Source organism: Cydia splendana, chromosome 17 (genome assembly GCF_910591565.1).
Source record: "Cydia splendana chromosome 17, ilCydSple1.2, whole genome shotgun sequence".
Classification (NCBI taxonomy): domain Eukaryota; kingdom Metazoa; phylum Arthropoda; class Insecta; order Lepidoptera; family Tortricidae; genus Cydia; species Cydia splendana.
Window position 1 is genome coordinate 8,123,338 of NC_085976.1, and position 21,204 is coordinate 8,144,541.

General features: G+C 41.3%; 1 protein-coding gene and 1 non-coding gene across 3 annotated transcripts in view; both read right to left on the minus strand.

Moving 5' to 3' along the window:
- The window catches only part of LOC134798682 (furin-like protease 2), a 371,313-nt gene that overhangs the window by 95,446 nt on the left and 254,663 nt on the right, over window positions 1-21,204 (minus strand). The window lies entirely within an intron of this gene.
- Trnas-gcu (transfer RNA serine (anticodon GCU)) lies at window positions 14,797-14,878 on the minus strand. Its single transcript has one exon. It is a non-coding gene; the product is annotated as a tRNA-Ser (tRNA).

Below are 21,204 nucleotides of genomic sequence, written 5' to 3' on the forward strand. Positions count from 1 at the left end.
TGTGTGTAAGCGTTCCCAAGGTGTGGGCCCTTGTAGGGTGGGAGCCGATGAGGATGAAGTTAATCGTTACGAACTATGGATACCAGGTCTAACGAAAAACCCCAAGCTGATCCAGCAGCGTCCATCGCTAATGGTGAAGCCACACAGGCGAGACAAGCTGTTCCAGTGACAGTGCGTCAGACCGAAACCCCGGCCCGTCCGCAACCCAGTTCATCTGGGGAGCAGACCGGCCCAAACCCCTTCCAGGACTGGCAGGTAGTGGACCGAAGGTCCAAGAAGCGACCCCCTGCTGGGAAGCCTCACCCTGCCAGACCTGTGAATTCTTCTTCCTCTAACCCACCCCCCCCTGTTAAACGTCAAGGTGGGGTGGCTAAGAAGAAGAAGAAAAACAAGAACCAGAGGCGTGCAGCTCGTCTAGCGCGAGAGCAGCAACTGGACAACACACCAACACCGACACACTCTGCAACCGGTGTGGGTGTGCAGGCTTCCCAGAAGCCGGCACCCAAACCGGCGCCGAACAAGCAGGTTGCTGCTGCCAGGCCTCCGCCGAAGGGAAAAGGTTCCACCCTACCCCCTAAGGCTGGAACGTCGGGCGACAGCCCTACGGGTTCGGCCGCAGATCCCTCCAAACGACGACCTGGTAAGCTCGCACGAGCCGCTGCTAAAAGGATGCGAGATGAGTCCTTCTCCCCGCAAGGAGACAACAAAAAGCAGCGACTAGTGAGCCCAAGCCAACCGTTGTCGTACGCACAAGCAGCGGCATCTGACCTGACGATCGTCATTACTGACGCGAAGTCGGGGAAGATCACCGCTGACCACTCCAACGCCATCCTCCGCGGGTTGCACCAAGCAATCGTGGAGGAGGCGAGGAGAAACCTCGTAGGAGCCAGGCCACCCAAATTCAAGGGCAAGCCCATCTTCGCTGAGGGGCAGCTGAGGGTCTTCGCAGAAGACGAATACTCGGCCGCCTGGTCTCAGCGATGTGTCCAGGCCCTAACCCTGCCAGACATCTCCCTTAAGGCGGTTCGCCAGTCGGAGATGGCAAGGAGAATTAAGTGCGGGCTCCTAATACCCAACATTAATAACTCGTCCTGGGAAGACGTCCGTCAGGCAGCTGACGGACTAAGGTACCAGAACGAATGGGCCAAGGTCGGGTCTTGGTCCATTATACAAATACTACGGCAAGACCAGGGGTGGTTTGTCGAGTTCACAATCCCCGAAGACCTCGTCCCCGCCTTCATGGAGAGGGGGAGATCCCTGAACTGTGGGGTGGGCAATGTCTACCTCAGGTTCAGGGGTCCCGGAGGCAAATACCTGGACCAGCCTCCCACCCTGCAAGGTTCCACCCTAAGGGTAACGGGAGTACAGGTCCCCAACGAACAGGCCGCGGGCACCTCCGAGCAGAGCAAGTCTGTCTCCGGGGAGAAAGTTGCCCCCCTGCCTCTACCCAAGCCGACGATACCCGAACTCTCGGAGGATGAGCTCCTTGGCACTGGTGAGGGACCAGCCGGGTCATCATCCGAGGGTGAGGACTTGTCGGCTTGGATAGTGTCGGGGTTGGCCGACATGTTCAAGGAGGGAGGGGAGATGCAAGATGCCGCCCCCACCACCGACAACATGGACACCAACTAGTGTCATCCAAGCAAACCTCCAGCACAGCGTGGCCGCTACGGCCCAACTCAGACGCTGCCTGGTAGGTTTGCCAACAGCCGTTGCCCTCCTACAAGAACCATGGGCGGGCAATGGATACATACGCGGGCTGTCCGACACGAAAGGTAAGCTCTACTACTCCACGGTACATGCCGTCCCTAGGGCATGTATCCTAACTACTAACAATATTATTGCACAACCGCTCACTGAATTCTGTTCCAGAGACCTGTGTGCGATTAAACTACAAGTTCCACTGCCAACAGGCTGTCGCGACCTAGTCCTCGCCTCGGCGTACATGCCCGGAGAGGACGAGCCACCGCCTGCCGAACTACAACGACTGGTCAGCCACTGCGAGAGATCAGGCCTCGCAATAATCATCGGGGCCGACTCCAACGCACACCACCCACTGTGGGGAATGGAGACCAGCAACAACAGAGGTAAGACACTTGTTGAATATCTTGTGACTACTAATCTAAACATTCTAAATATAGGCGCTGAACCAACATTTGTAAACAAACGATGCAGGACGATTATCGACCTGACTCTGGCTTCGGAGGAGGTCAGTGAACTAATTATGGGATGGCAAGTCTCCCAGGAGGCCTCCTGCTCAGACCATAGATGGATTCGCTTCAATCTACTAGCATCTAGAGACACACCAACCGCCCGGAGGAATCCCAGGAAAACGGACCGAGCCACTTTTAGGAAGGTCCTAGGGGAAAGCCTTGACCGGCTTCCACCGAGGGATGACCTTCGGGAACCGGCTCAGATAGAACAGCAGGTAAATATCTTAACTGATACCCTCGTAGACAGCTACCACAAGGCGTGCCCCTTAAAACCACCGGCAAAGACTGCCATAAAGGGTCACCAGTGGTGGGGCCCAGAACTGGAGAGACTCCGGGGGAAAACCAGAAGACTCTTCAACAGGGCCATGAACACAACGGCTGAGGTGGACTGGGATAACTACTACGAAGCCAAGGCCAGGTACAAAAAGAGATTGCGGTACTGGAGATCCCTGTCATGGAGGAACTTCTGCAGCAGCATTGAAACACTTGACCACGCCAACCGGGTAAGGAAAACCTTAGCGCACAAGCCCACATCACAATTGGGCTCACTGCGTAAACCCGATGGCACATACACATCTAGCCCTGCAGAGACCCAACGCCTTCTCCTGGTAACTCACTTTCCAGGATGCGTAAGTCTCGCCGATGCAGATCAGCAGGACGAGGAATACAGTACAACGGACAACAACTGGCAAATGGCGCACAGAGTCGTCACCGCTGAGAAACTCAGGTGGGCCATAGACAGCTTCCATCCCTTCAAGGCGGCTGGTCCGGATGGGATCTTCCCCGCTCTCCTACAGTGGGGTCTAGGACTCATCCAGGAAACCCTGACCGACATCATGGCAGCCTGCCTAGCCTGGGGGTACGTGCCCAGGAGATGGAGAGATGTAAATGTGGTATTCATACCTAAACCAGGTAAGAACGACTACACAGCTGCCAAATCCTTTAGGCCCATCAGTCTCACATCATTCCTGCTGAAGACCTTGGAAAAACTGTGCGACAGGGACCTGAGGGACCGAGCGCTAAAGAACATACCGATGCACAACAACCAGCACGCGTACAGCTCAGGTAAATCTACGGAGTCGGCTCTACACATGGTTGTAAGCCGCATTGAGAGGGCCATCCACGGCAAAGAAATGTGCCTCGGCACTTTCATTGACATAGAGGGCGCTTTTGACAAGACTCACTTTTCCAGTATAGGGAACGCCTTGGAAAGCCACGGCGCTGAACCCGGACTAGTAAAGTGGATCATGAACATGCTAAATCAAAGGACAATAAGGTATGTAGGTGAACCGCAGGCCGTAGCGGCGGTGCGAGGATGCCCTCAAGGGGGAGTTCTGTCACCTCTGTTGTGGAACCTAGTAGTCAACAACCTCATAACCAAACTGAACGAGGAACACTTCTACACAATAGGCTACGCTGATGATCTGGCAATATTAATATCGGGTAAATTTGCCAGTACAGTATGCGACCTCACCCAGGCAGCTCTTCGGATCGTAGAACGCTGGTGTAGAGATTTTGACCTATCAGTTAACCCCACCAAAACAGAAATGGTAATGTTCACCAATAAAAGGGCACTTGGCAACTTTACCAGACCAACACTTTTCCAGACTGAGCTACAGCTGACCGATGAAGTTAAGTACTTAGGGCTAACGCTCGACAGTAAACTCAACTGGAACAATCACATCAACAAACGCATAGACAAGGCGGGAGTAGTCTTCTGGCAGTGCAGAAGGATGATTGGTAGGAGGTGGGGACTCAACCCGAAAATTACCCTTTGGCTCTATAAGACTATAATCCGCCCCCTACTCTGTTACGGTGCTCTGGTTTGGTGGCCAAGAACAAACCTAGGCAACGTACGAGACAAGCTACAAAGACTCCAGAGGCTCGCATGCTCGGCCACCACTGGCTGCACGAGGTCCACTCCGACTGCAGCCATGGAGGTCATGCTAAACCTTTCACCGCTGCACCTACACATACAACAAGAGGCCAGTCTCTCAGCGGTAAGGTTACGAACCCTCAATATATGGTCTAACACCACAGGAGCTCTTCACACAGCATGCCTGGAAAAAGTATACAGCGAATTTCCAGTGCTCATGGCGGGCACGGATCGAATTCACAAACAAGCCATCTTTGACAAAAGGTACAAAATACAATTATTTGAGGACGACAACTACGAAGGACTCAATCCCCGGGAGCTGAGAATCTTCACTGATGGGTCCAAAACAGACAGCGGATCAGGCTCTGGAACCTTTTCAGAAGACCTGAACATGTCAATCACCACTCCGCTAGGAGCCCATAACTCGGTATTCCAGGCTGAGTGCATGGGCATCATTAACGCGGCGGCTGCCATCACTGCAAGGAAGGTAGTAGGATCCTCCATCCGCATACTCTCCGACAGTAGAGCAGTCTTAATGGCCCTAAAAAGCCATATAGTCACATCCAAACTTATACACGAATGCCACGAACGACTAATGGAGGTATGTCAGAACAATAAGATCACCTTACAATGGATCAAAGGACACAGTGGATCCCGAGGTAACGACGCCGCGGACGAGCTCGCCAGACAAGGATCGGGTGCGGGGGCGATTGGCCCGGAACCGATCCTCCCGATACCGTTTAGTAAGGTACGCTCAATGCTGCTGGCACGTACAGGGAAACTACACACAGAACACTGGCTAAACCAAACTGGATGCAGACAGGCCAAGCAAGCCATGCCGAGCATGAACGGTAAGCTCACAAGGGCGCTCCTTCAACTAGGAAAGGTTCGACTGAGTATGGTAACCAGTGTCATAACAGGTCATGGACTTTTTAACAAACATCTTTTTATAACAGGTGTCACAGACAGTCCCCTATGCCGTGGATGCATGGAGGAAGAAGAAACAGCCTCTCACGTGGTGTTGGAATGCAGCGGATTGGCCCCATACAGGGCAAAACATCTCGGATCCCCGAGTGACCTCCCCGAGGTCCTACTCAACATCAAAGGTCTGATAGGATTCCTCGAGGAGCTGGGCTGGCAAGACTAGTCCACCCCCTATCACGCAAAATAGGCGCAAGACGTCGAGTTGCGGAAAATCGCCCGAACTACAATACAGTAAAGAAAAAAAATATCAACAACCAACCAGGTTAGACAGTAAGGAAAAAAAATTAACAACAAACTAACTAGGTTGTTGGTTACGAAAAAAACATACTAACCGTCCACCTTGGTGGACAGACTGGTTTGTCGGCTAGTAATAGGTAGACGTCAATAATGACTAACGAGGATTTTTTTATGTAGATCGACACTCTTTAATATTTAGTTATCTCTGCTAGGTTGCTACGTGCCAGATATTAAACCACCTTAGTAGACCCCCGACAACCTATTATCTTAGGGCCGATACGGTGTAAAAGCAATGAAGCTCGACTCAAGAATAGCCCAGTAAAATGGTCTTCAAACATTATCTATTCTTGTGTTCTGTGTCTATTTCTTGATATGGTTTGACATCGCTAACAATAATCCGGTATTTGAGCAATACCGGACAATTGTACTTTCTTCATTTTAGTACATCTTTATACAGGTAGTCCTAATTCACTGAGGCGGTTCATAAGGCAGTCGCATGATGGTTCCCTAGTCGGTCAGTTTTGGACGAAATTTTTTTTTGTTTTGTTTAGGTACTCTGAGCTTTATATAATAACCATTTATTTCCGTATTTATATGTATTTGCGGTGGGAGGATAGGAACATTAATTTCATGCAAAAATGCGCAAGTATAACGTGTTAGCACTAACTGTATTGCACGTTATTATTTCGCGGATTAGCAAAGCAACATTTTTTTTTAATAACCATCAGTTCAACCAAGGAAAAGTTTCAACCTCACTATTCTTTTCTACATGATGTACTTTCTAACTTATTAAACAATACTACTGCGAGGTAATTACATAGAGGTATAGGGTTGAATCCCAAAACCGCAATATTAAAAATTCTGTCCCACAGAAAAGTCTGAAGTCTAATCAACCGATCAAATATAAACACAGTCTTTTTTGTTATTTTGGGGATGGCCCCACAGTAAATACTTGTAACCTACATATTCTCGCAATGGGCAGACCTTGAAAAAACACCCCCTATTTTCACATGTAGAACAGAATACTAATTGGGAGCTAACTAGAAGGACTCACTAATTGGTTCAGTCGTCTCTTTGTCCACACTAAACAAAGCGACTTTGCTAAAAGCATAAATTATACTTTCGCTGTTTATAAAAAGAAAACCCTAAGTTAAAAGAAACATCACTAAGTATAATAAGTACACTATGAATAATAAACGCTGAAAAGCCTAACAAATTCTTTTGTTTTCACACTCCTCCTTTTGTGATAGCCTATTAAAGATTTAATTAAAATATTCTGCTGAGCTTTGTCTACTTTTGAGTGGAAATGGGTCATCTTTCAAAACTTTTCTCTTCATTTCCCGCTCAATTTCATCTTTTGTTTTTTATAATAAAGTATTTTATCGCCGGAGTAATAAGATGTGCTGCTTTACTCATAATGTGATATGATGAACAGAAAGCTTTCCTTTTTTAATGAGCGTAACATGAAAGCATTACTGCCCTGCTAACCCAATTTGTGATATCGCAAATCAAAACTGAATGCAAACTTAAACCTACCTACGTTGAATTTTTATTTCGTTTCATTTCATTCATTTGTTTTTGATATGCCGCTATTAAGCTTATGAGGGCAGATTACTTAATTTAAAGTAGTTTTAGGGTCATTCCACCGTTTCGGGTGTTACACTTGAACTCTTAAAATAAGGTTTTATTCGATATTGTAACAGGAACTAGGAGGTTATAACTATTGATTCATCTACTACTTTGATAATATTTTCTTTTCCTGTACACACATAATTAAAGTATAAGAGCAATAACGAGAGAATCACTAAAAAGTAGCTGTTTCGGGCGTTACGGGAATTGGCCTATACCTTCTGACCATCAGTACCAAAATGCATAATTTAGCAAATTTTGTCAAGTAACCTCCAGTTTTATTTATGTCAAGTAATAATAGTTAGTATAGTCTACTGAAACACTGAAGTAACACTTAGTATCACTTTTCAATTAATTTTAATAAAATAAATTACCTGTTTCGGGTGTTACTCATGGTGCGTTTCGGGTGTTACGAGTACGAAATTAAGACAGATTTATACGAAATTATGGCTCATTTTATTGAAATTATTGTCTTTTTAATAAATTCGATTAAAAACATAAGTAATAAATGCTGAATTATTATAAAATACATTAATCTTAACAATAAAAACTGTTTCTCGAAGATATCATAATTATTTTTCTTTCGATGCGAATATTACCGAAAATATTCACTTAATCAAAAAATAGTTGATGGTGACACCTATTCATTTTGAAAGATCTATCCAACGACACCCCACATCACAGGATTAGAGTCGCAAAAAAATTAAAAATATTTTGTATACAGGAGCAAACCTAAAAAATTTTTTTTTGTAGTTTTTGTGTTACTACTTTGTCGCCATGATTGATTTATGTATCCATGCCAAATTGTAGCTTTCTAGCACTAACGCCACTAACCATCACGGAGAAAAGCCGGGGACTGACAGGCGGACGTACAACACGTTTCGGGTGTTACACAACTTCAAACTTTAAACATACGACTAAAGCAGACGCTAAAACAACAACTATTACACATTTGCATAGGTTCACATCATAGCCTTTCTTTGGCAAAACATGTTTGGCTATAGTTAATTACGGGAAAAGTTACACATACTTTTATCTCTTTCCCGTTTCGGGTGTTACTTTGAGACCACAGTCTAGAATACTCTTGTAAAAACCGATTAATCCATGCTTTTTAATATTTTTAAAGACAAATTATAAAATTACGATATTTTACCTGAAATAACTGCGGGAAATTTGTAACAGTTTACAGTTACTTTCTTTTTAATTAGTCTTGCCAATATCGCTGTATAAAATTAGTTTTACGCCTATCATTTAAACGTTGCGATCAAGTACATGAAAAACATGTAAAAATTGATTTTTTTTCGGTTTTTTTTTCTGACATGAAGGTTTGGTATGTTTTCTATGGAAATAGGTTAGTGTTGACTTCTTAAACTAATTTTCATTTTTGAACCCTTGGTAGCGTTTATTATGGAATGACCCTTTACCAAATAATATCCAATGAACTAATCGTTCAAGTAAGTGTTAAGTGTAAGTGTTAAGTTTTTCAAAAGGAAGGTCGTAGCGTCCGATATCTGTTGGATTCACGGCAATCTGTGGTAGTAATGTACGTATTCGATATTCGATTGGTGATACATATAATTTAATAACAAGACAATTTCATAACATACAATTATTCACACAACTAAATTACCGAACACCGATGGCCTATTAAGTTATTTAACATCAAACTGGTGTTAAATAATTTAATAGGCGATCGGTGTCCAATAATTTGGCTGACACGATAGTTAAAAGCTTGTTTTTGAATTACGATGTTACATATACAGGGTGACCTTAGCCATTGGACAAACCCTGAAATCCCACGTAGGGTTACTTCTCAGAAATGCTCTAACGGTAATATTTTTTTTATTAGAACAAAAGATAAAAAAATAAATTATCAAACAAAAGTTATTTCCAATAATCGACAACAGAAAGAAACATACTGTATTAATCATTGGCAGTGCTTTTGACAATTTGTTTGAAAATGTGCGCCAATGATGACATTTGTCAAAAGTCAGAATCTTATTAATGTCATAAATAAAAAAGATAATCAAAACGGTCGAAGAAGGTTTTATACTATTTATTACCTCAGGAGCTACTAACACATACACATACAGGTTGCTCCAAAGTATAAAAATCGTAATTTGTTAATTTCTTCGTAACCGCTACAACGATTGTTATGATACTTTGTATACTGGTTCTAAATACCCTAATGCATATGTACATTTCGGCTTTGTCCAATGGGACACCCTGTATATCACCTTACCCATACACAAGCTTGTAAAAAATGAAACCGGCAAACAGTTTCAGCCGCGATTGCAAGCTCAACGTGATCGCGGTCGTTGAGTCCAATACATCCCTCATTCCGTACGAGAGAGTAAGGCACGAGTGCGTCCAAATTGCGGAGCGTATCGGTTTCGTAATCACAGCACTGAGACCCCTTCATTGCGATAGAGATGGGTTGCTTCCAGTTTTCCGGCTGCGGAAACGGATTCTTAAATGAACAGTTGTTTATTTCATTCACTTGAAGTATAGTGCTAAACGGTGCCTACTGCCGTATTAGAACTTCAAGATATTCACAAGAGACGACGCGTACTAGATCCATTCTAGATACGTTATAGTTTAGATATCAACTTGTTCTCTTTTGCAGCGCAATTCGGGCAACCAATGTCACTTTTACGTTAGATAGAGTAAGATATCTATTAGATGTGAATTGGATCTCTAAGTCATATCCTGTGGAAATCGTTCAAGAGTATCTCCAGAATCGCGCAAATGTCAAATTTGACAGGTTAGATCTTAAACATAACGTTATCGTATCTTGGCGATGTCTAAAAGATATCTAATAGATGTCTATTTCAAAATCCGAATCGGGCCCCTAGTGATAATAGCGGTAGCGGTATGTTGTATACATAGGTGTGTTACGAATTATGATTATAACCACGTCATTCACAGTCCACGACACACTTAATTTACCTACAGAAAAAAAAGGAAGACCGGAATATATTTGCGATGAACACATGCTATTACCGAGATTCGATATTTTGTTTATCACACTAATAAAATAGGAGTAGGTTTTTAGTAAAAAAAACTTATATATAATTTTACGTTACGTCAAGTGTATATGAAATTTTGTTCCATGTGAAACACAGCTAAACGAAAGAACAAGCCGGTGAAACAATCCTTAACTTAATACTTACTGTAAAAATTTTGTTCTAACTGACTGAGAGGCCGATACCGTCCGGCGGACTGTTAATCAGTGGGCCCCTTTAGTTATTATAGGCTAAGATATCGGTTGCAATTGTCATTGCGTATTCTGCATGTCATAGCTAAGCAACACAACCGCAGAAACCACTATTTTTTGTAAATATATAAAGAATTTTTCGAAACGGTTCCGGAAAAATCCGCTCACCCCTAATCCCCGGCGTTTTTGTATTGTTTTCGTACGTTGGGAACACGACGGTTTTTATTCCTGTTTACTATTTGCGGTGCACACACTCGGGCCTGCAGCGCTCCCGATGAATATTCACTATCGTTATATTGATATGTTTAAGCTGAGGAATTTATTTCGGGTTTGGGTTGTTACTGATGCGCCAAGTCACGCGGAAAATCAACATTCAATGAAAATCTACATAGTATAGTTTTATTATGCGAAAGTAAAGCCTAAATAAAACTATCGCTATATTCGTCCCTCTTTCAACTATCGAATAAACAACCCTCATCATATCAATAGCAATAGGAATGCTTCCTCAGCCTCTAACTTTTACTATGTTAAGAGGAAAAAGTTATAAATTTTTATATGATGACACAGTCCAAATACTTGCGATGTCAGAATCCGTCAGAAGAAACCTAATGACGCCCCAGGTATTTATGTTACCTAATAAAAAAGGTATTTCCTTATTTTTTACTGCAAAATCACATTATTATTCTAATCTCGCCCTAGAAACAGAAAATTTCATTACAAAAAAAATACGCACAAAAATTCTTAAAATTCAATTGACCCAGCTTTTATGTTACCGTTACATTAGGGAGGGCATTCCACATTAGCCTTTTAATGGCTTGTAACATAAAGACTTAACGAATCGGGATTTATGTCGATTCGAATAACAAACAATTTTCTAGTTTGACTTTTCATTTAACGGGTAATATGATAAGGGCCTAATAGACACTTTGGAATGACAGGCCGTATGGCGAGGAATGTGTTATCTGTGTTGCATTGTAGGTACCTTATAACAGTAAGTATAGGGACCGTGCGCATTTGAGGGTCTGTCATCTTGTAGACCGATTCGGAAACATATGTGCACATGTACATTGCCAAAGCAAGTGCTAACATCTACCGTTCTCGTCGGTACGTTTCCTTGTGCATAGTAGGTTCTGCCATCTTGTGGGCTACATCGGAAGCATAAACGACACATTTACGCCTCGCGCCAAAAATCTGACCCCTATGAACATGAACATGAATGGGGCCTATTATAATAATAGTCATTGTGAACACAATGTGCCGCAGAAATCGAAGTCCTGGACAGTACGCGTGTATGTCAACTTTACTTATTTTACACAAAAGGGGACGTCTGTGTGTTACGTTGGCCACGTGACGCCTTGTCACTGATATTGTTGCCCTGACGTTTTTGCCTTGCCCCCCTTAATGTGATATTCATTTATTTTATTTTCCGGCGGACGGCGCGCGTCTGTAGCGCGCTGGAGGAAACAAAGCCATTTCCGTGAGACGCAGACGGCGATCCGAGACGCGGGCCGCGCCGGTGCAGACGGGCGGGCGGTAAACGCGTCTTAGGGTCGGTTGCACCAAACCGTCTGCCACCGTTAAAGCATTCACTAAATTTATTTGTAAGAGAAATTTCATACTTCACTGCTGTTTGACGTTAATCAGTCTGTTAAATGTGGTTGGTGCAAGTGGTGCAACTGGGCCTGAGCAACAGACAGATACGGATCAATGTGTTAACATTAAACTTTCCTCCTCCCACTTCCCAGTTAATAAAATTTAGCGAACGTTTTAGTTACAGGGGACCTTTGCCTGACCTGTAAGTGCTGGGTGTGCAGCACACAAGCGTGAAATGACGATGTTGTACGTATGACGGACCGCACGTTAACGTTCCTTAGTTGACAACGCGGCTAGAATCGGAGCGAGCTGTCAAAAGGTTGTCTGTCCTAGTGTTCATTATGAATTCCACGAAATGAAGATATTTCTATAAACCAGATAACAATTATTATTAACGTTAAATTATATTGCTTAACGTTCACACTCTAAAATAAACAGCTTTCACGCTGATTTAAACTTTCATCACTATTAGAATTATTACGCTTTATTTAATTGTAAAACGGGACTTAATCCCGACCACCACCACCGACCACGACCACAACGACCACGACCACGGGGACAACGCCGTCCTCGAAACGTCGAAGGTAAATCTTAAAACTTAAATACACGATTTTAATAAACAGCTTTCATCTGAGAAATGCATGTATGTAGGTGTAAAGTAGTCTGGTAAATAGTCGGCGCGAACTCATCATTTATAGACAATGAGCTAACGTTTACTGCCTTGCCGTCAATATTTGCTATAGTTTTTGTGTTGAAATTATTACATACCGCCAGTCCGCCAACCGGGGTGAAAAAAGCCGAGTAGGTAATACATATACTTACCTGATAATTTCTTAAAATCCACCCACACAAATTGTACCATGCATAATACTATTATTTTCAAACGGATGATACTATTGTATAATTCGTTTTTAAAGAATTATTAGGTAAATGTCATTCCCGGTTTATATTAGAGAAATCCACTACATGTAAGTTTCTAATATTTAACCTGCCAGTTGTGTAGGTACTTACTCGCTAAAGTTTCAGCTCTAATAAATTTTATTACCTGAAACAAATAAACATTTAATTAAAAATATAATCCGAGTTAAACTTCATGATTATAATATACCGATGTAAATATTGGTGGAGTTTCAATACAATCAATCACCCTGCGGCTCAGTCGCGACGGCAACAATTTTTCACACAACGCCGAACGTGACCTACGTTAAAAGCCACAATTACAATAAATACCACGGGCTATTAAATTTTAATAAGCTTTGGGGTAATCCAAAATAATTTATCAACGTATCTGAGTTTATTAAAAAAAACTGTTTTTAATAATTACACTATTAAAATTGATATTTCATTAACTATGCATTCTGGAAAACGTGAAGTTGTTATCACTTAATTGTATGTGACAAATTACACTTGAAATGTAGGTGAAATTAATATTTATCTCCATATATGTCACGCTTTTCTAGTTAAACTAATTTGATCACTGTTTAACTATTCACCGGCTCGGACATAAAAGGCTTGCAAGTATTCTATTTTATTTACAATTAAGGCTAATATACTAGTATTAACTATTCATATTGCATGGCGATGGTCAGATACGATTCACTTTGCTTAAAGAGGATTTCCCTCGAGTCAATCAAAAGTGATCTCGTTATTCGCAATAACCTGTATCACCTGTATGTACAGTCACCTGCAATAATATGTTACACAACGATGGCCGCAAAAAGATCTGACACGATCTTATTTGTAGAGCCATAAGAGCATGTCACATATTTTTGCGGTCTTCGAAGACTAACATATTATTGCAGGTGACTGTTCGTGAAGATCGCACAAAGGTGGTAAACCCGTAGTGCTTAGTTCTGCAGGCGATTGGGATAAATAAAGAACGAGCTACCGTTGACATGCCATTCGTATTTTTATGATCAACAGTTTTTATTCAAATGTTGAAATTTCCTATATTATCTGTTGAATTAATAATGTAGCAGTTACGCAGATAACCTGATATCCAATATTAGAGTTGTAAAGCACATGAATTTGTAAAAAGTAATTGTCTAAGCGATGTTCAACAGGAAGGCGTTGAATTACACGCATCATTAAATGTGACCTTGTAAGGAGTTTCGTATTAAATAACTGGTTTCCATAAATATTAAAACTAGTTTATAGCAGAGATAGTAGAGCCATTTAAATACACATAAGAACGTTACTGATGATACTAATATGGATTGAGTCATAAAATCCACTTCGCGCTCACGATTTTTGTTCCCATTTTAGTTGTTTCGTATTTTTTGCTTCGCCATTTTTTTAACCGCTCGTCTGTACTGCGCTGGGCCGCGGCGTCTCAGACGTGTCGATTTACCATTCGGAGTGAATTTGACAGGCACAATGTTTATTACTTCCCATTTTCTGGCCTCTTTTGTAAGAATCTTTGTGTGGAAATAATTTATCTAATTTTGAACAAAGCGAAATATTCGAAGGCATATCACTCGAAATAATTCGCTTATGTTCGCTCTTAAAATGCTTTAGACGTTACATAAGTAATGTTCTGGTTCCCTTCGTTTTCTTTTTTTTCTGTAACCTTATTGTGTATTCATTATATCTTAAATAAACAATGCAGGCACATAATATTCTCAAGTAACATATTAAATTAGAGTTAAAAATACATTAGTATAATTTTATTTAGGTAGGTACTACAATTCAACTGATAATATAAATATTTTAATAAAAACGTTTACCTACATCAAATATGATTTAGGTACTTAAACATGAAGTTTATTAGAAGTTGTTTTGTTATAGGTACTTAAATGTTTATAATATTTTGATAATATTCTTTATCTAAGCTTGATTATGCCTACCTGTTTTTAATGTATACACAGCTGCAAAATTGCATGACCACTTTATGTTCATTCATAATTACTATTGACTATGCAATTTTGCAGCTCGCTGTACTACAAGTACAGTATAAAAATATATTAAATATGTAGACTCACCTACATAGTTCTAAAATTTTAAATCTAACGGCCCTACTTACGCGAAAGAAGAAAATACAAAAGAATCGACGAGGATGGGATTCGAACCCACGCGTGCAGAGCACATTGGATTAGCAGTCCAACGCCTTAACCTCTCGGCCACCTCGTCACGTCGATGGCGCGCGAAATTACTGTTCACTTCTTATCGAGCGATACGTCATCGGAAATAAGGTTTGTTAGTATGGAGTTGGTATGTAATTATTTAATACGTTTACAAAAAACATATTTTACATAAAGTGAACACGGTAGTAGAGTACGCAGTAATATTTTTTTGGATGTTATTATTATTGATATAAACTTTCACGATTTTCACACATTATTAAATTGTACAACGGGACTTAATCGCGTATTTAAGTGATACCTCCGACGACTACGACGACGATTAAGTCCGTTGTACAATTTAATAATGATTATTATTCGTTCTGGATTTCACGGGCCTATAAATCCCGATCTTTTGATAGGCTTGCGTGGGGATACAGATCCAACACGTAGAGGCCCTTTGGAGAGCTTTAATGTCATGTAGAATGCCTGCTGGAACCCGTTCACAGGCGCAACAATAGACACCCATGAACCGGTCGCACCAGGCATTGGGACTATTGTAGAAAAAGTGAACAGTATACCGGTCTATGGATTGATTTTTGGGTGGACAATGAAACTGGGCTATTGTAAAGAGGTCCGGACACCTGCCATAACTATGTTAACACCGTCATCGAGGCAGGCGGTGACTCGCCGCTTACTAGATGGGCCCCTGAAACTGCCGTCGTAAAGACGACCAAGAGCAACATCGGTGTGAGCGGCTCAGGGGTGTCGAGAGGTGTGCGCCGCTTTCTACCCAGTGGCTGTTACCAGCCACTGTGCCAACTCGCGTCTTATGCATCTTTCACTTCCACCCCTGGAGCATATAGCTCTAGCTCCTCTCTGGACGGCCAAGGCAAGCCAGAGCTGAGAGTCCTGCGGCTCTGCGGGTCTGCGGCTTGGGGTCCACTCCGACCGACGAAGACACGCCGGAGACGGAGACCCTGACCGACTCTCGGGAGCACTCGGGTCCGTGGGGTCGTTACTCCCCAACAGCTCGCCACAAGCTGCCCTGCGATTATTATTTATTATTAGTATGAATTTTATGATTAGTGATGGTTTCTGAAGTCATCGATAAAATCCAACGATCGTAATCAAACAATAGGTTTCCAAAAAGAACGATTCTAAATTGCTTGTTGCTAGGCCTACTTACTTGTATAAAGAATGTTGTGAAAAAAATCTTTTATGCAGTTTTTTTTTCGTGGTACATTTGCTAGACAAATTTGTACGGCGACAAAAATATTTAGAAGCTAACGTCATAAAAAAAGTTACACGATCTTATTGTCCGTGTCTTAGAGGAATTTCTGCAGTTCTGTTTCTTTTTAAAAATAAAAGAATGTTTCCTTTAAGTAGAACCAGCTAATTTAAGGTTTTAAGGCACTTTCCCTCCAGGGCCCATTATTTTTTTCCACACTGTTATATCTATCCTATTTACACAAAACTAGCAACTAATATTATCAATCTATATTATATCATATTCCTCTAAATACTGAATTATTATTATCTTCCTCTACTGAAGCATTAAAAGAAGGATACATTCGGTCACTCGTGTACAACAAGATATTCATTCAGACGGCCTAGATACGCAAGAGTACGCAATCCAGTTTTCCCGTCACGTGCCTCCTCCGATGGCTCTCCGAGGCCCATATTTCCCGTTCCCGTAAGCATTCAATAGTGTTCACAAGTGCTCGCACGAATTGAGAGGGTGCGTACCGCGTAAAGTCGTTTACTTAACTATTTTATGTCTACAGTTTGCATACAGAGTTTGCTTTGGAACTATTTGCTTAAGCGTTTGTAGCGAACGTGAGTTGTTAGTTGTAGAAAATATTTGGTTTTTGTGAAGCTACTAACTTGTAAAGCTTTTTTTTATTTTCATATTAGAATCTCTACAAATTCCACACATATCGAAAGTCAAATGAATTCTGTATTTTTTGTACTGTGTGTAATTAATTCCATTTCACTGCTCTAAAAAGCTGAGCATAGGAAGGAGGAAAAATTCTCATAAGTATGTTCCAGAAGGTAACATTTAGATGTTTTCCGACTGGGTAAATGTTATTATGGGAATTCGATTGTCCCTTTATCCTTAATTAACGGGAACACGGAAGCAAAATGAGAGCCTAAACATAATTAAGATACAAGTTTGACAAATTACAGCTGTATAAAGATTTCGCCAAACATTTACATAATAATAAAACAACCGGGCGAATTATTTATCAAGTTACAGAACCAATTATCACGAAGTTCAGACGGATCGGAAAGCGCACAATAGAAATTCCAACAAATTGGCATCTCCGAACAAAGTAATTAGCCTGCAGCCATAAATTATAGAAGGCGATTATTATACAAAATAGAGAATACCTAATGCAGGTACTTCTATATATTTGACAGCGAAAGGTCACGAATCATGTTGTCCCTCCCTAACGCATGGTACATTCTCTCACTCATTCGCTAGACTAAACGTACCCGAAACATTGAGTAATGTAACACTCACCCTAATGAAGCCGATTTTTGGTAAGTCTTTTTGATATAGCATTCGTACTATTGCCCACACTGTTCACTGTACATCGGTGGACTTTATGCCCTTTGTAATAAGGTCTACCGCTGTACAATTATGAGTGTTACTGTTTGTATATTGCAGTTTCGCTCTTTCAATCGGTTATTAAGAGCAAAAGAAATGGTGAGTCGTATTTAGGTTTCTAGGCTTTATTATTCTTAGCTTACATTATGACATTCGCAATTCGCTCATTCATATTCCGAACAAGTGTTGGAATTATTCACGAAGAGAAAGAGCACATTATCTACTTCGCTCATCAACATCGTATCTCGATCGAGCGGATATTATAAAAGATGTTTTAGTTACTATTAAGAGCGCTATTACATTTCGGCGTTGAGCGAGTTTAGGTATTTTACGCGCTGCGGCAGGCCGTGCGAGCTCAGTACGCCGATCCCTTCTACCACACTCGCACTACAATGATGGATTAAACATTCTTGATCCTTCGCGAAGCATATTGAAATCAACCATAACAACACTAACTGTACTTAACTTTTAAAGTTCTAAAACTGTTATTTGGTAAGTACGAAAATACTAAATGCAGTGCAAATGTACATAGGGGCTGTTCATAAATTACGTCATCTATTTTTGACGATTTTTGACCCCCCCCCCCCACCCCTCAAATCATCCAAAAATCAAGCTTCGGATGAATCTGTTTCCTCCTACGTCATGTTACCATCATCCGATGTCCAGACCCCCCCACTCCTCCCATTTGAAACGACGTAATTTATGAATAGCCCCATACTTGTACTTATGAAGGTATATTACTCGAAAGAAATTATAGGTACCTACTCGCTTATTTACATGTTTCGTCATTGCATTTGGTACCTATAGGTTGTAAAGTTTGTATCAACGAGGGTTTAAAAACGAACTGGTACTGAGGATCTGATGATGATGATTAAGGTGGTCACGGATACCAATCAACCATGTAGTAACATGATTAGGCTCGTTTAATTCGTCTCAACAAGATCTTTGACACTGAAGATACACACCCAAGTAGCACAGATTAGCTGTATAGCAGCCGCATAATGAAGTACGAATACGCTTGAAGCTGGAATATAAAAGCTGCATAAGAGCTGTATAAGCGTCTTTTCAGCTTTTATAACTCTTAAATGGGCACAAATTATGCAGCCTTAAGTTCACATAGCTACTCAAGATCGTTGTAGCAGCAATTTAACGGAATTATAAGGGGTAACAGGAGTTATAAGAGGTGTATATTGACTGGGTAAGAGACCACCAGTTACCCTTTATTCAGCTAATATGTCACATGTGCGCCCTAATACCGGGAAAGATTGACGTTGGGCTGAATAAAAGATAATTAATAACATACTTTTACACCTCTGCCTTAAAAATCAGCTATTATATTTAGTATAGCGACGACGAACGCAGAGGTGAACATATTTATATTGAAGCAAAAACGTTAAGCGCAACGACACCATAAGTCATTTTGTTAAAGTGTTTAGTTAAATGTGTGTACATGATCTTTTATATATTAATGCGAGAAAGATGTTTGGGAATGCAAGTTTATTGATATTATATATATACATTATCTAAGAAAATTTCAGTGCGCCACGAAAATAACCAGTATTTATTTAAATTAATTATATAAATAAGCTATGTGTAAAAACTATTTCAGTGGTTTGGACAGAATTATGAGATAAAAAGTTAATAATACGTTACAGGAAGTACTAAACGAATGATTTAGGTTAACAACTCAGGCACAAAACCTTATTGTTACCCTTAAAAGTTGGAAAAGCAATTTCAATTTTGTAGGTTATATACAATAAAATGGCGGTCAATGTTAAAAAGCAACGTGAACCGTTAAAATTCTTATATGCAGCATACGACTGTTATATATCTGATAAAGATACTTAAGTGAACCACTGTAAAGTCCAAGTCGTTATTTCGATACAATAATGAACCTCTAAACAGTTATAAGGCATCTTGTGAACGTTTAAACAGCCGCTATGCAGACAGTCCCAATGGTAGTATAATAGGCTGCTTAGCGGTAAACATGTTCAGCGCTAAGCCGTATTATGCGCCACGTGTGTTCTATTATACGTCTATTGGCTTCATAATAGTTCACTCGTTCTCCCTTATAATAAGTCAGCGAAATAAAAGCTGCTTTAGCGGTAAACATGTTCAGCGATAAGCTGTATTATGCGCCCCATGTGTTCCTTTATACGTCTATTGGCTTCATAATAGTTCATTCGTGCTTCCTTAAAAAGTCAGAATAATAAAAGCTGCTTAGCGGTAAACATGTTCAGCTATAAGCTGTATTATGCGCCCCATGTGTTCCATCTATACGTCTATTGGTTTCATATTAGTTCACTCGTGCTCCCTTAAAAGTCAGCGTAATAAAAGCTGCTTAGCGGTAAACATGTTCAGCGATAAGCTGTATTATGTGCCACGTGTGTTCCATTATACGTCTATTGACTTCATAATAGTTCATTCGTGCTTCCTTAAAAAGTCAGCGTAATAAAAGCTGCTTAGCGGTAAACACGTTCAGCGATAAGCTGTATTATGCGCCACATGTGTTCCTTTATACGTCTATTGGCTTCATATTAGTTCACTCGTGCTCCCTTAAAAGTCAGTGTAATAAAAGCTGCTTAGCGGTAAACATGTTAAGCGACAAGCTGTATTATGTGCCACATGTGTTCCATTATACGTCTATTAGCTTCATAATAGTTCACTTGTGCTCCCTTAATAAGTCAACGTAATAAAAGTCCACAATTACCTTCTTATACAGCACATAGCGTAATTTTATCCACTAAACAGACCTTATACCGGTTAAAGCATTTGATAACCCTTAAAGCTGTATAGGGTCGTAGCAAACATACCTTTATATCACTCTTTGCGTATTAATGGTAGTTTTCAGAGCCGTAATGCAGCTTTTAATCAGCCCTAAGCTATATAAATATCACTGAGATCTATTATACAGCTGTAGGACCACGAGTGTGCTCTTATAAGTGTCTTAATACGCACAGAGCGTTAGATAGAACTAAAAGTGAGTAGTTATAGAGCTATCTGTGCTACTTGGGCAGGGTCTGATGATGGAGCTTGAAGGTGGCCACGGGTACCAGTCTATCATGTAACTAAACAACTTCGTGTTTGGGCTCGTTTGATTCGTCTCAACAAGATCTTTGACACAAGACAGTACTCAGGGTCTGATGATGGAGCTGGAAGGTACCATTACCAATCAACCCTGCAACTAAACCACATCGTGTTTAGGATCGTTTGATTCGTCTCAACAAGATCTTTGACACTAGGTGATACTCAGAGTCTGATGATGGAGCTGGAAGGTGGTCACCGGTACCAATCAACCATGCAACTAAACCATTTCGTGTTTAGGCTCGTTTTATTCGTTTCAACAAGATCTTTGACACAAGATAGTACTCAGGGTCTGATGTTGGAGCCGGAAGGTGGTCACCGGTACCAATCAACCATGCAACTAAACCATTTCGTGTTTAGGCACGTTTTATTCATCTCAACAAGATCTTTGACACAAGGTAGTACTCAGGGTCTGATGATGGAGCGCGAAGGTGGCGACGGGTACCTGTCTGTCATCATCAGCTCCATCATCAGACCCTGAGTAGTATCTTGTGTCAAACATCTTATTGCGACGAATCAAACGAGCCCAAACACGAAGTGGTTCAGTTACATGGTAGACTGGTACCCGTGGCCACAGTCCAGCTCCATCATCAGACCCTGAGTACTAACTTGTGTCAAAGATCTTGTTGTGACGAATCGAACGAAGCCAAACACGAAGTGGTTTAGTTGCATGGTTGATTGGTACCGGTGACCACCTT